Source organism: Nicotiana tabacum, chromosome 9 (assembly GCF_000715075.1).
Source record: "Nicotiana tabacum cultivar K326 chromosome 9, ASM71507v2, whole genome shotgun sequence".
Lineage (NCBI taxonomy): Eukaryota > Viridiplantae > Streptophyta > Magnoliopsida > Solanales > Solanaceae > Nicotiana > Nicotiana tabacum.
The window spans coordinates 127,945,498-127,963,020 of NC_134088.1; positions in this window are offsets into that span (position 1 = coordinate 127,945,498).

Sequence of the window (17,523 nt, forward strand, 5' to 3'; positions counted from 1 at the left end):
GGTCCGTTTATCTATACAGGACCATCAACAGAGTTAAAAAGGATATTGACCGGGAACCACGGTCAAACAGAGATTGATATCAGCCATATCATGGAGATCGGAGAAACAACGGGCCTGGACGTAACCTCGTTTGAATTGATAGAAGAAATGATCGAGGACAGAGCTCTCGAGGGCTCATGAGTAAAAGTGATTTCGACAGAAATGTCGAACCCAAAGAAGCACCACGACTATCAGAATACAACTTCAACGTTGATGCATTAGCTATTACATCGGCCATTGGACGCATCAAAGACACTAGGTGGCCCCGACCTCTACAGACTGATCCGACCCAGAGAAATCCTAGTCAAATGTGCAAATATCATGGTACCCATGGTCACAAAATAGCAGATTGCAGAAAACTGAGGGAGGAGGTAGCCCGTTTGTTCAACAAAGGGCATATTCGAGAATTCTTAAGCATCGGGCTAAAAACCACTTCAAGAACAAATATTCAAATAGCCAGAATGAGCAAGAAGAGCCGCAACACATGATCCACATGATTGTTGGAGGGGTCGATATTCCTCAGGGGCCCGTAATCAAATGCCACGAGGGAAAAGCGGACTCGAAACTACGTACCAGAAATGACCTTGTCTTTCAATGACGAGGACGCAGAGGGGATCTTACTACTCCACAACGACACACTGGTAATATCTGTCCTTATGAATAAAATTCAAGTTAAACATGTTTTGATTGATCCAGGTAGCTCGGCCAACATTATTCGATCGAGGGTCGTAGAATAGTTCGGCCTACAAGATAAAATTGTGCCCGCAACCCGAGTACTTAATAACTTCAACATTGCAAGCGAAACCACCAAAGGTGAAATTACTTTGCCAGTGGACATAGCCGGGACCATCCAAGAAACAAAGTTCCATATGATCGAGGGTGACATGAGGTACACCGCCCTGCTCGGAAGGCCTTGGATCCATAACATGATGGCAGTACCCTCGACCCTTTACCAAGTTCTGAAGTTCCCGACATTGGAGGGAGTCAAAATAGTGTACGGGGAACAACCCACCGCCAAGGAGATGTTTGCAGTCGATGAAGTGATACCGTCAACGAAGGGATCGGATTCGAAGGGAAAGCAGAAGGCCAAATAGCAACAACAAACATCAGCCCCGACCCAATTGCAAAAGCAAGGGATCGACAAGGATGGCGACTATCGGATCCCTCGATCCCTCATAATTCTCGATGACTCCGATGCCACCAAATCAATGGTAGAAAAGCTGGAACAAGTCACACTAGCCAAGCACCAGCCCGAACGAAAGGTATACCTGGGCACGGGGCTAACCCACTAGCTCAGGAAAAAACTTATTCATTTTCTTAAAGCGAACATGGATTGTTTTGCTTGGTCCTACTTCGATATGAAAGGGATCCTACTAAAATTTACCACTAACAAACTGAGCCTGAACCCTAAATTCCGCCCGGTGAAACCAAAACAAAGGCCCGAGTCCGAGGTCAAACATGCATTCATCAAGGACGATGTAACCAAACTTATCAAAATAGGATCCACTCGGGAAGTAAAGTATCCCGAATGGTTAGCAAACGTAGTGGTAGTCCCTAAGAAGGGAAACAAACTTAGAATATGTGTAGATTATAAAGAGCTGAATAAAGCATGCCTCAAGGATTCTTTTCCTTTGCCTAATATCGATCGTATGATCGATGCTGCGGCCGGCCACGAGACTCTCAGTTTTCTCGATGCCTACTTCGGGATCAACCAGATACAGATGAATCCAGAGGATCAGGAAAAGACCTCGTTTATCACTAAGTGCGGTACCTACTGCTATAATGTAATGCCATTCGGTCTAAAAAATACTGGTGTAACTTATCAACTCCTAGAAACCGAATGTTCGAAGAACAAATAGGAAAATCAATGGAAGTTTATATTGATGACATGTTAATTAAGTCCTTGTGAGCAGATGACCGTTTAAAGAATATGCATGAGACTTTCGATATACTGAGGAAGTACAATATGAAGCTCAACCCCGAAAAGTGTGCATTTGGGGTTGGCTCGGGCAAGTTTCTTGGTTTCATGGTGTCCAATCGGGGAATTGAGATCAACCCCGATAAAATCAAAGTTATCGAGGATATCACGGTAGTGGATAATGTAAAGGTTGTGCAGAGGCTGACAGGGCGGATAGCTGCCCTAGGACGATTCATTTCGAGACCCTCATATAGGAGCCACTGATTCTTCTTGCTGCTTAAGAAGAAGAGCAATTTTGCATGGACTCCGGAATGCCAGCAGGCCTTGGAGGAACTAAAGTGGTAATTATCGATCCCGCCACTGCTTCACACTCCGAAAGTGGACGAACATCTTTACATGTACTTGGCAGTATCGGAGATAGCTTAAGTGGAGTCCTGGTCCGAGAAGAACAAGGTACGCAATTCCCTGTCTATTATGTTAGTCAGACCTTAGGTGATGCCAAAACTAGATATTCACACTTAGAAAAATTTGCGCTTGCTTTAATAAGTTCCTCTAGGAAACTAAAATCATATTTCCAATGTCATCCAATATATGTTGTAACAACTTATCCTCTTTGAACGCGAAGGGGTCCGGATTAGGCATCGTACTAAATCACCCACAGGTAATATAGTTAGACAGTCTATCAGAACTACAAAATTGACTAATAATGAGGCCGAGTATGAGGCCATGATTGCAGGTCTCGAACTAGCCAAAAGCTTAGGAATGGAGATCGTAGAGGCTAAGTGTGATTCCCTCCTGTAAGTTAACGGGACTTTTGAAGTCCGAGAAAATCGAATGCAGAGGTACTTGGATAAACTACATGTGACTCTACATCAATTTATGGAATGGACCTTGCAACATGTACTTCGAGAACACAACAGCGAGGCCGATACTCTTGCAGACTTAGGTTCATCGGTCAAAGACGACAAACTTAACTCGGGGACTGTCGTACAACTCATGAAATCGGTAATCGAAGAAGGTCACGCCAAGATAAACTCCACAAGTTTAACCTGGGATTGGAAAAATAAGTACATAAAGTAGTTAAAGAATGGGAAGCTTCCATCAAATCTAAAGGAGTCGAGAGCTCTGCACACAAAGGCAGCACGGTTCACTTTGTCTGAAACTAGAACGATGTTTAGAAGGACGTTCGATGGACCGTTGGCAATATGTTTGGGACCGGGAGATATCGATTACATCCTACTGGAAATTCACGAGGGCACTTGTGGAAATCATTCCGGTGCCAAATCGATGGTCCACAAAGGAATCAGAGAAGGGTACTATTGGACCGATATGGGGAAGGATGCAAGGGAGTTCGTTCAAAAATGCGACAAATGCCAAAGGCATGCGCCCATGATTCATCAACCCGGGGAACTACTTTACTCGGTCCTGTCCCCATGGCCCTTTCATGAAATGGGGAATGGACATCGTTAGCCCTCTTCCATCGGCCCCATGTAAAGTTTAGTTCATTTTGTTTATGACTCATTATTTATTTAAATGGGTTGAAGCACAGGCTTTCGAGAAAGTCAGAGAAAAGGAAGCCATAGACTTTATTAAGGACCACATCATATGTCGATTTGGGATGCCCTCTGAGATTGTATGTGATAATGGAAAATAATTCATCTGCATCAAAGTAACTAAATTTCTCGAGGATCACAAGATCAAAAGGATCCTATCAACACCTTATCATCCGAGCGGGAACGGACAAGCCGAATCGACCAACAAAATCATCATCCAAAATCTTAAGAAGAGATTGACCGATGCCTAAGGAAAATGGAGAGAAATACTACCCAAGGTTCTATGGGCATACCGCACAATATCGAAATCCAGTGCCGAAGCAACACCGTTCTCGTAAGTTTATGGCACCGAAGCTCTGATCCCAGTCAAGGTCGGAGAACCTAACATTAGGTTTCGATATGCAACAGAGGAGTCAAATAACGAGACCATAAATACGAGTATAGAACTGTTGGACGAAAGACGCAAAGCCGCTCTCGTCTGATTGCCCCCCCAAAAATAGCGGATCGAAAGGTACTACAATCGAAGAGCCAATCTTTGACATTTTATCATCAGGGACTTGGTGCTATGAAAATTCACCCTCAACACACGAAATTTGAATGAAGGGAAACTGGGTCCGAACCGGGAACGACCGTACCAGGTTCCTGAAATAATCGGAAAAGGATCCTACATGCTCGGCACGATGAATGGCGAACAACTGCTTAGCAATTGGAACGTATCGCACCTAAAACAATACTACTGCTAAGGTACGGCCCCTTCTATTTTCATTTATATTTTATACTAACCCTTGCACGTGTTAGGCCATAAACAAAGATGGCTTCTTCGACACGAAGCCTTTAGGTCTGAAAGCACGCGTTGCACTCTTTTTCCCTTAGACCGGTTTTGTCCCAAATGGGTTTTCCGGCGAGGTTTTCAATGAGGCAACCATTGATCGTGCTAATTTAGAACAATTCAATAGTATTCGAGGTTTATTTACAATCAACCTCGAATACTGGGGGCATTGCCCTCGAATGCCAACTTCGATGCGAAAAAATTACTTCATGGCAGCAGGGTCTCAATAGGAAACATTTGTAAGGGCCAAACGGTCATACAAACCGTGCCCGCGTAGTTTGCTCGAGCCCTGGCACAGAATATGTATGCATGTATAAAGAGAAGTATTTTTCTTTACCGATATCTCATGCCTTAGAAAATTTTTTCTACTTTACAATTTCAGACTCTCGATCTATTATGTAAACAAGCTTAAGGGCCAACCATAACCGGAGTTCGGATAATTACCCCCACGCTCGGGGACTGCCGTCCGAAAAATAAACAAGATCGAATTATTAAAACTCTGAGATCATAAGACCTTTTAGGCAACCCTCGATTTTTATAGGCCACGGCCACGGCCACCCCACTCGGGGACTGACTTTTCGGGCAAGCTCGAAGTAAAACGGGAAAATAAGTCCAAGGGAAAAATTGCGAACTAAAAAGGCTACGGTCAAATTAACACAGTTCGGAGACGTCCGAATTCTGTAACAAACAGGCCTTCGAATTCCCTCATAAACCGGTTAAAAGGGCTAACCCGAGCAAAATCATAAAAGGCTTCGAAAATATCAAGCCTCGAAAACTCTAATGAGTACAAAATTGTTTGAATTCTCAAACAGTTCCTTATTGCATGTTAAGGCATTACAAGTTTTGCAAACACAGATGATAAAAAGCCTTTTCAAGCTGAAAAGGGGAGAAAGCCATAAACAATATTTTTACAAAGGCTATATCAGCCTAATACAAAAGCCTAAGGGCTGTTTTTGCTTTGAGTTCGAGAGATCATCCTTGATCAAATAAAAAACCTAAGGGTTACCTTACTTCGAGTTCGAATAAGCACTCACTCGATCGTAAAGCCTAAGGGCTATACTAGTTCGGTTTCAATCAAATTATCTAAACCTCGGACCTTAGAATACAACTTCATAATTTTATAAGGCAGAAAGGAAGAAATTTTTTATATATATTCATCTCAAAAATCATTTACAAAGGCAACATGGACCGATCAAATTTCTCTAGCCCGATCAAATTTCTCTACAAAAGACCAAAACGAACTTAAAAGAAACACAAAAAATACTAATCCTAAAGGACTTAGTCTTCTCCAGGAGCAGCATCTTCACCCTCGAGGCCTTCTCCGCTTTCAGATCCGCTCATACTCCCAGAAATATCATCATCAGGAAAGGCCAACACTCTGGCTTCAGTTTCGAGCTCCTTAGCATTCTCGATCTCGGCTGTAAGATCGAAGCCACGAGTATGGATCTCCTCGAGAGTCTCCCTTCGAGACTGGTATTTAGCATGCTCGACAATCCAGTTTGCTCGAGCTTGAGAAACTTCGGCAACCTCGTTTGCTCGAATCTGAGTAGCTTCAGTGTCGGACCGGTAGATGACCACCATTGCATCAGCATTAGCCTTGGCCATTTCAACCTCCGATTTGGCCGCTGCAAATTCTGTAGCCAGCCTCTCTCGATCGGAAGTTGTTGAACCCAACCGAGACTGAAACTCCTCAATTTTCTTGGCTTGCACCAAGGCCTTCTCTTTCAAGCTTCGGAGTTGGGTCTTAGACGAAGCCAGTTGAGCTCGAGCAGCTTCTTTTTCTGAGGCAAGGCAGTCCATGTTCTTCTTCCACACCTCGACCTCCACTATCACTGCGTCCAGTTTTTCACAAAGTTGTCCGATCACATCGAGATTTCATTGGACCTGTGGGACCGAACTGTTAGCCACCACGCCCGAGTCAGTGTCATTAACTTCAAAGATTCTTTTTACCTGCTCGGCCAGATCAGCTTGTTCTTTCTGAGCTGCTTCTATCTCAGTGCAAAGTCCTTTTGCTTCCCCTTCTCTCTGCTCACTGAGAAGCATTAAGGCATCTCTCTCCTCAGTAAGCCCTCGGTTTTCAGCTTCGTACGGTCTCAGCTCCCCTCGGGATCGGAAAAAAGCATCGTGATGAAGCACAGAAGCCTACAAAAATAGAATAAAGGAATTATACAAAGGGATAAACGTACAAGTATGAAAATTGACAAAAAAATATGAACTTACCCGGTTCAGGTCCTGTTGGGCTTCGTTGAAAAGACAAGGCACTCCCACCTCGTCCATCTAGGCTTGGTATTCTTTCGTGACCAAACGTCGGAGGTAGCTAGCCACTTCTACGGGGGCAACAAGAACACGGGCATCCTCCGGGACTATGATAACGATTGTTCGCTTGCACCTGGGATCGGCACCAGGGGCCAAAAACTGATTGTTTAATTTAAAACTCGAGGAAGCCTCACCCGAACTCTTCTTCGGAACCTCCAAGTCACTCAGACCGGTGACACCTTATACCCCAACAAAATAACCACGGAAAGGATCTTCCTCTCCGTGGGCTCATTCCCCGTAACAAGTCTCCATGGCTTGAGCGTCACGTTTCATCGACTCGAAAAATAATAGAAACGAGGGGGAATCCTCGATCTCTATTGCCCCAAGTGGGTCTTTGGGGGAGCCGCCTCCATCTTGGGGAACCTCGAGTCCGGTTTCTGCACCCGCATCCACCACCTCTTCAACGGGCTCTTTGCCCCGAGATAAAGCATCTCCGGTTCCTCTCGGCTCGTGGACTTGGGCCGAAGTCTCCTCCTCGACCTCATCGAGCCTATACGGAGTAGTATCAACTCCCACCGGTTCTGGAGTTCTCCGAATCTCGGTGCTAGCTCGCGCACGGGCCACCAGCCCAGAATCATCTTTTTTCTCTTCTTCTTCTTCTTCCCTTAGCCTTTAGACTGACTCCATAGTCAGTGGGATTATGTTCCCCTTGGGTTTACGGGTTGTTCTCTTCTTGGGTTTTTGACCCTCGGAGTTCGAGGCCCTTATTCTCTTATTCTCCTTCGCCAGTTTCGAGATAGGTGATGAAACTTCTTCATCACCGGATGGGGGTCTCATCGTCCTGTCCTTTCCAAGACCTACAAAAGGAGAAAGTAAGTAAACTCATGTTTGAAAAGATGTTTGAACGATAGACAAATCGGTAAGGCAGGAAAAAGGCTTACTATGAGTGCGCGCCTCCCACCGACCTTTTGACAAATCGCACCATCCGCGTTCGGTGTGTGTTGACGTTGAAACCAGGCTCCTAACCCAGTTCTCGAGGTGGAGAACTGCACCCGGCATCCAAGCAGCGGTTGCATCGATAAAAACACTGATAAAAAAGGATGAAGAAGCAAAAACAATGAACAGAAATTAAAGACGAAATCATACTTACGTTTCATATTCCATTTCTCAGGAAATGACATGCTCTCAGCCGGGATTAGGTCCTTGGTCTTCACCCGAACGAACCGGCCCATCCAGCCCCAATCTTTATCATCATCTATACTCGAGATAAGAGCCTTGGTGGCCCGGCATTGAAGCTTTATCAGCCCACATTGATAGAGTCGAAGGCTATATAATCTTATGAGGTGGTCAAGGGTGAAAAGGAGCCCATCGATTTTGCTCACGAAGAAATGAAGCATTATCACGATCCTCCAGAAATAGGGGTGAATTTGGCCGAAGGTCACCTGGTATTTCTTGCAAAAGTCTACGATGATTAAATCGAGGGGATCCAACGTGAAAGGATAAGTGTAAACACTCAAGAACCCTTCCACGTGGGTGGTGATTGCGTCTTCTGGTGCCGGTATCACAACCTCTTTATTTCCCCAGTTGCAATCTTTCTTCACCTGGTCGAGGAGGCTTTTGGGTATCGAGCATATATATCTCATTATTATCTTGCATTGATCAGGAACCGATGAGGGTTTCTCGACCTTAAAATCAGAATCTATGACGCACACCCCGAGAATAAGTTCTTCAGGGCATGGCTCCACCACTTGTTTCTCGCCGGCCGACCGAGATGAGGAAGCAGCCTCTTTCTGCATAACAGTTTTAGATGTTTTGGCCATTTAGTTTTTGTGGGCAATGAAGAATGGAGACTGAAGTATATGGTGTTTTAGGAAGAACAAGCAAAGAAACTCAAAGATTTGAAGATAGGAAGCTTTGAAGAAGGCAAAGAACTATGGAGATTGGAATGAAAAAGATTTGTAAGTAAAGTTTGAAATAATGAATAAGAGGGCTATTTATCGGTTTCATAACGACGGTTCAAAACTGGTAGTGGCCGACCGTCGACTGACGCACATTAAATACCTGGAAAACTGTACTGACAAGACGTTTCGGTCACTTTTGTTGCTTGTCATTACTCTCCAAAAAACGAGGAGACTATCTGTATACGAGCACCGATTTTGTATGGTTAATCGAGATCGAGGTTCAATCCCAAGTTATATTGGATCGTTATATGAATAAATATTGCCTAGCTCGTGATTCAGAGATCGATGATGATCGAAACCGGCTAAGGTCGAGACCGAGAAGGATAGAGATCTAGCGAGATCGAATGAAGCCTGCTAAGTCGAATAACAGAAAGCCGAGAAATCCGTGACCGGGCGAGGATTGTGGCAGAGATCTCGGCATGTATCAAGTTAAGACCGGTTGATTAGCCAATCATGAGATTACCTTATGTATTTAGAATTGTACCATATGTAGAACTCTTCTACTATATAAAGGGGTTCTAATTATTTTGTAAGGACAGATTCACGCATAACAAAGCAATATATTATGTTTTCTCTTAAGCTCTCTTATTCAGTAGTTTAGTTCTTACTCTTCATTAATACACTTAGTTGGTGCGGGGGCAACCTAGCTCAAGGGCCAAAGCTGTATGATATATCGGTTTGCTTTATTTTACAGTTAATTTCTAACTTCAATTTTCATATTTCTTAGTTTGTGCCAAGTGAAATCATATATTCTTAAAATCACTTACAAATTTAATTGTTATCCGATTTTAAAGATAAATACAAACAAAGTCAAAAACCAAAACCATTAAAGTACATTGGATTATTACAGAATATTTTTACCTATATATATAGTTTAGCCGAAAAGGAAAAAGTTTCTCACCTATCTACTCTTGTTGTTGACACCAAAGATTAATTAATTAATTAATGATACCAATATAATTACCAACATGAGTATAACTTAGTGATACCAATTCTCGGTTCTTATTATCTCTCTTTCTCTCTCGGTTTCCCCTGCGTATAAGTTAGTTCCTTAATGTACTTATGTAGTAGTAGAAAAAATTGAAGTTGTTGTCGTTGACCGGAGATGGAGCACGTGAATGTGACAGATCCTTTGAGCTTCTATTTTCTTAATATAGTAAAGTTATAAATAATTGGAGTGTCCTCGTTCTGTCAAGTTTAAAATCGAAATTGTGGATCATGTGCGGTAATTAATGCGAATAATTGATTGATTGATTTCTTCCTTCCTTCCAACTCAATTATAGTAGAGTTTATTGCACTATAATATTCGTAGCCCAAAATAAGCAATAGCGTACAACACCAGCCCATTCTCATTGGTTCCCCTGCTCCTAACGATACATGTGAATCCTTCCTAGCTAGCTCCTTTTTATCTTTTCTTTTTGAATTAAGTTTTTTTGGTTTCTTTTAATAATTTAGAAAAATAAAAGGAGGGGGAGGGGGTAATTGGAATCTGTGTCTTCAAAATCAAACAACACAATGGTTTCCACTTTTAGCAGTCAGAAATTTCCTTTGATCTTAATATACTGCTAATAAGTCTATGGATGATGATTAAATCAAGTAACATCAACAAGAATCATGTACATGTTAACGCAGCGGAATAAACATCACAAGGAGTTGCTCCTAAATCCAACTTGTTTCTCTATGAAATAAAGTTAATCTTTCCACACCTAAATATCTTAATTTGTGTGTATAGAAGATGTTTGGTGTTTTTTCTTTAATTTAAACAAGCAGAGTAATAGTAGTAAAGAAAGATAATTCCCCACCTTTTATTTTTGCACGTTTACTCCATAGAAAGTTTTTGATCGTGCGATAATTTTCCTTAACCTCTCTTACTTATCTCTAATAACCGAGTGGGCTCAGTTCACGTGGAGCGATCCAGACCCATAATCCAATAAAGGACCATGCTGAAAAATAACTAATACTTGAAGATTTGTGCCACAATAGAACAAACTGAACATGTATTGATAATTTAATCAGCATAAGATCGTAAAACTTAGGATCATTATAGATTTTTTCTCGTTCTGTTCTAGCCTTCTAGGTACAAGCGAATTTAGCTAAGTAATTGTTCGCTTTAATTGATTTTGGTAGCCTTCGCGCATGTTAAGGAATTCATCTTTTAGCATTAATTAACAGTGAAATTGACTATAAAAACAATAACAACAACAACAACTCAGTAGAATCTCACTAGTGGGGTCTAGGGAGGGTAGAATGTACGCAGACCTTACTCTTACCCCGGAAGGATAGAAATGTTATTTCCGGGAGACCCTCGGCTCAGAGACAATTGATTTGTCTCTGTAACAACAACAGAATAAAATTGACTATATTAACCATAATTTTTTCATTGAAAATAATATACTAACAAATACTCCTAGTCTCTTTACTCCAATGACAACTTTGAAAAAAAAAAAACTAATTCATTCTTGATATCTAAAAAAATCATATTGTGGACTACAAAAGTAAAATTAAAAAATTAATTAAAGTGGACCGGAGGAAGTACTCCATACTTAATTAATATTTCCTTCTTGGAAAAAGAAATTAATATTAGCATTTTCTTGCTTTTGTGTCGTGTACGTAGTTTGCTTGTACACATACTCAGCAAAAAATCTGCTCCGTAATATTCAGTGGATTAAATTGAGCTATCAAACCAACAGTGAACTTTATGCTTTAGATGTATCAGAACTACATCTATACTTTTAGAGTAAATAATTATTATATAGAAATAATATTATAGAGAAGTCGGATCGTATATATAATTACGGCATCATTATTTTTCTTAATTACCTCGTGTCCAAAATCCAAACAATTGCCAGATACTACGATATCAGGTCACTTTGTGTACAGCAGTCATGTCCCATATTTCTCGTCTCATACACTCTCACAAAATGACAGCAGGTAAATTGGTTTTTTGGCATTTTACAAATTTGTTTTTAGTTTTATGACACTACCTCTTTTTTTACACATAAGAGATTTACTTTTACACATAAAATTTTTTTCATTTACACATAAGAGATCTAAAAAGAACATTTTCTTAAATTCAACATTGTAAAAGATAAAAAGTCCTAAAACCTCCAGCAATTACTGCGCGGTATTCAAACAATGAAGACAATAATGGATCACGAGTTTAGAATTTCTTGTCCCAATTTCTCATGATGGAGAGAACACATATGGTAAGAAGTGATTTTTTGTAAGTTTGTATTCAGATTTTGCCAAAAAGTTTTCGTACTCTCCTATTCTTAAAGTTGATGATAATATATATAGTACTGACATATTGTTCAAGATTTTCCTCTCTATTGAAATCTATATTCATGCGTTTGGACATAATAATTATAATTTTTTGGGTAAAAAATAATATTTGGAGTTAAATTAAAAAAATACTATTTAGACTTTGAACTTATAAATATAAGTTCAAAGTCTAAAATATTGAAGTTTTGTGAGTGGGAAAAAAAAATCGAAAAACTCATTCTCAAAAAATATCTAAAAACTTAGAAAATTTCATGGACATACACATTTTAAAAAAATAAAATCCCTAAAAAAACATATCTATGAATTAACGGGTCCTATATATGCATGCAATGCATGCACCGACAATTTTTCGGTGTTTCCAATCCACTTGAAAAAATATTTAAGTTTTGTGAGTGGGGAAAAAAAATCGAAAAACTCATTCTCAAAAAATCTCTAAAAACTTAGAAAATTTCATGGACATACACATTTTTAAAAAATAAAATCCCTAAAAAAACATATCTATGAATTAACGGGTCCTATATATGCATGCAATGCATGCACCGACAATTTTTCGGTGTTTCCAATCAAAGTTAATTGGTGATAAAAAAATTATATTCGTTAATTACTTTTCTGAAGAGTGTTATAATAGAGAAAAAAAAAGCAAGTACTAATTTCCCAAGCTGGTGCCAGAATTTCTATGCTAATTATTATAAAGATATATAGGAAGGTTAATTAGATGATATATCAAAGAAAGCTTATTAAATTCGCTTCCTCTAGACTTGAAGAGAAAAAGGTTTCGTAGTGTAAAGGAACTTTAGTGACATATTAGTCCACTAATCTCTTCTAAACAGCAATACATATACATGATTATACAAAGAAGTAAAATATTATGATTGAATAATAAAAGTTGCTAAGGAAATGAATAAGAAAAAGTTTTGATGAATTCTACTATTCCATTTTGACTTCACGCATGCAATGGATTCCGATAAATTTTTTTATTATAGATAAACTAAACCACAAAATTGCTTTTGGGAAAAGAAGGCAATTATGTATAGAGAAAAAGGAAGAGAAAAGATGAATCATTTATAACTTTATAGCAAATCAATTACTTAAAAGCATGAAGAACATTGTCCCCCATCTTCCACTAATTAGTTTTATGTCCTATCTTTATCTCCAACTTTTTTTCGTTTCATTTGGCGTTTGCATCTCATAATTGTTGAAAATATAACTAAATAATCAAACGAGGAAAAGGAAAAGGGAAAAAAAATCTGTGCCCTGTTCTCCTCTGCTAAATGGTTGATTGCAACTTGAAAATTCATATGTAATAGAATCTCGAAAATTCTATAAAGTCATAGAATATTTAGAAATCAAAACATTAAATATTATCTTTCTTAATACCGAAATGATCAAGAGACGTTCTTCTTCAACATTAATTCAAAATGCGACATGACACTTCTTGGCAAATACATCAAGGATCCATCATATCCTTTGCTCAGAGATAAGCCACTTTGGCTCTCGATTGAAGAAACAGGAAGGAGCACTTAAGAGAAGTTATTCCCCTAATCGATTCGAAGTAATACTCGACTTTCTTGAAGATTAAATATATACAAAGGAGGTCTGTATTCATAGAGGAGAATCAAGAAGTACATAGATTGTACTCACAAATATTTATCAATAAAATCTTTTTTTATATATAAAAGTTCATATGTAGAATGCCCCCACTCTCCTCTCTCTAATTCACATGCCATATGTAGTGCGATGTGATATAACACGACATGTATTATCATACTTTAAAATTATTTTTGCTTAATCAAATTTTAATGGACTTGATGATCACATTCTTGTCATGTTTAAAAACGTTACTTGGTAAAAATCTTAGTTTACTACTATGCTATAGAGACGAATATGAAAGTCTTGTCAGATTTATATAAAATGATACATGATGCTTTCATCCTCGACCTTCATATTTTTGGAGAACATCTAATTGGATATTACCTTGGCTCCAAGGCACTAACAATAATGTAAATTGGATCTTGACTTATATTCTCCAAAAATACCGAAACTTATGTCTTATCTTGGTAGATTTTGACTTTGATGATTAATCATATCTTGCCAATTACAAGATTAAAGGTAAGATAATCTCATTTTCGTTGAGATCGTGAGAATTGATATAAAATCAATTAAAATAATGAATTGGGTGGTTCCTAGTTGAACTCAGTTGTATGCTAACTTTATGGGACAGTTAAAAAATAATAATTTAAAAAAAAAAAAAAAAACTTTATGGGATGGTTCCCATTTTAGTGCTAAAATAACATGAAGGGCCACGTATATGAGTGTATGCCAAAAAAGGAGCAATTGTGATATGCCTAAAAGTACTGGGACCCTCCCACCTAAATTCACAGTTTCAAAATAATTGCATTTAACAGGACAATGATTCAATTGATATGTATTTTTATTTTTTTGGATGAGGAAAAATTAAATCAACTAGTTATTGTGAATCACTGGTTAACATTTTAACTAATTATTGACATAAGATCAACTGATTATTGTGAATCAATAGTTGTAAAACGATCTAGGAAGCAATTGAAACCAACATTAATCTTTGTACAATAAAACATTTGTATATTTGGAGGAACTACACATCAGATTTCTATATCATACAACATTGATGACTGTGTCAATTATCGTATGTCATTCAGTTATGTCATAAGCATTTTCATTCGTCATTTTTCTTTTGCTTACCCTATTTTGCTTCACAGTACTGTTTTCAGAGAATATATTACTACTTCATTTTTATGAATTAGAAAATTAAGTCACTGACCTTTATCGAGCTAAAATTTCCGTGCTAAGATACTCTAAAAGTTCTACAAACCATACAAGTTAAAATACTTAGATGTTTTAAAAAGAAATCGTGATCAATAAAGATACTATGTTACAGTAATATTATCAGATAAATTAAGCCAAATGAATTATATAATACAATTTTTTATCAATCCAAAAAGTAAGAAAATGTTAACAAATTAAACAAGTCGTAACATTATTGTTATACTCTTTTCAAACTTAAATTTGTGTAGTAATCATCAAAGATTGTGAAAAGGTGATACGTAATTTTTTCATCATTAATAATTTGAATTTAGAGAATAAAATCGCATTAATAGAGAGCGTTTTCACTCTTAAGTAGAACGCGAAACCGAATCAAGGCAGCTACCAGCCACCGATTAGGAAACAAACAATTGTATGATTAAAAATATATACTACTATAATCCATCTAATGATGTTGTGTTTACACCCTCCTTAAATATTTACCATTGGATTCTCTTTGGTTAAACCACATCACCGTAATTATTTTTGGGCAGAATCATAGTGATTCGTGTAGGGCAGGCATTGACTAGGTATTATTCTCACGGAGCTCAGCTTTTACCTGACGGACGTTGCACGTGTAAGACCCAAAGAAAGGACGACCAAGACCAATACAATGCAGGTTTAACGACGTTAGTAATGAAAAGTAACGGCAACGATCATTACCTCCGACACAGTGCTTTCTAAAGTGAAAATAGTTACTGTCGTTTGGAATTTCATTCAATATTTAAAACCGACTAAATTATCGTATCGAATCGATTTTTAAGTTTTATTTAATAAAATCGAAGATTTATATAAATTTATAACTGTACCGATAATTATGATAAATTTTTTATTTTATAAAAATATATCGAAATAATACCGAACCATACCGAATAAATTTACAATGTGAAAAATATATTTATATGTTAAGTTTAAAAATAATTAAGCATTAAATTTTTCTTAGGCTTTGAAATTATGAAACAGTTATAAGTCAACAAGTAATTAAATTCAAAAACATAATTCTCAAACCCATTATATTACTCATATTGAAACTAAATTATTTCTAGCATATTCACAAGTAAGTAACATGGTATTATAGCGATTATGAGTAGCAAACTATAATGTATTGAATATGTTTCCTTTCATATGCTTTAAATTTATTTTTTTGAATTTTTGATCTTCTATATAGACTTTATTCTTGAATCCTAACTTGTTTAATATCTTTTCATTCGTGTGATTTATATTTTCTTTGTATTTGTTTAGTTTTTTTTTACGTTGATCTAGAATAATTGATAGATCTATACTCTAGCCATCTTTCATATTTTCTTAATTCATCGCATTTTAAACTGTAAAAATGTCTACAGAATTTTTCTAAATCTTATAAAAGTACGTATGTTATTGCATTCTACTTCTATTAGTGATTTTTACATGAGATTTAAAAAAATTACCGAAAATTATCGAACCGTAACGATACCGAAGATAAACCGATATGATTGGGACGGTTTCGAAAAGTATAATATTGATTTTGCATAATAGAATAACCGAAAATTGGTATGGTACAAATTTTAAAAAATAACCGGACGAACCAAACTATTGACACAGTGTCATCATGGAAAATAGTCACTGTTAATAAATTCATCAAATGACCCTCAACTAAGTAGAGTCGCAGTAACACATGTTTTTGTTTCCTTCGGTATCCAAAACACATCAACAAAGTAATTCGAATTCAGGTGGGATACAATATATATACTTGCTTATCGGGTAGATGTAAATTATTCGGACTTTTGATGTAAAAGATTTATCGAAGGAGCTTATGAATCAAATTATTCATATAATATACGCTATATTTCAAAAGACAGTAGAAATTAGTTGAAGATGATGTACTTTTATCAGTGCACTTTGGTATGCTCATAATACATGACAATAAAAATAATAATTATGCCTTAGTCCCAAATAAATTTTAATCGTCACTTCTTTTTCAAGCTCAACTCATACCATCATTCAACGGCGAAGCCACATGGTTATAAGGTGGTCAGTGAACCACTCTTCGTCGAAAAATTGTACTGTGTACATAGATAAAATATTACGTTTTAGAGGTATATAACACATATTGAACACTTTTTATCGTAATTTTTTTTCACTTATTTCAAATTTAAATTTCCTTAGATAAATTCCTAATTTCGTCACTGACATCATTTATATGTCATAATAGCTCCGCCTCACAATACATGCAAAGTTGTGTTTATAATGACAATTAGGAAGAAACGCATATGTTAGGTTTGTTGTTGTGTAAGTGACCACTCCTACAAATCTAAACTTGGGGTTGGAAATTAAAGGAATTAGATGGTAAATTGGAGTAGTTATTTAAATATGATACAAGATTTAAATCAAATGAATTTTTCATTCCCTGTTTTTTTCGTATTGAAGTAACAATGAAAATGCTGATTACGCAAAGACTTCCTCTCTTAAAACATATGAGGAAAAACAAAAAAGAAAAGTCGAAAAAACTAGAGATTTTTAAATAAAATTTGAAAGAGTTTTCCAAAGTTCTAAAAAGATACCTCAATTATCAGAACCCTTTTCTCGTAAAAACTTATCCGCACTCGGTGTTTATGCCCATCCAATAAACAAATACCACATGTCATATTATATTACTACAAGCATTAGTCTTTAGCCATAGTTAATTACCATGTATTTTCCATATCATCGAAAACAATAATATTAAAAATACTTGATAGAGTCATGCAAGCTCCGGTCTGTAATGTTAATGGATGACAACATTAATTTCTTGTTCACTTTCTGTACCGCCATCACTGGCCATTACTAACGCAAAATTTAATTTTCCTTACTAGGGTAACTATAATT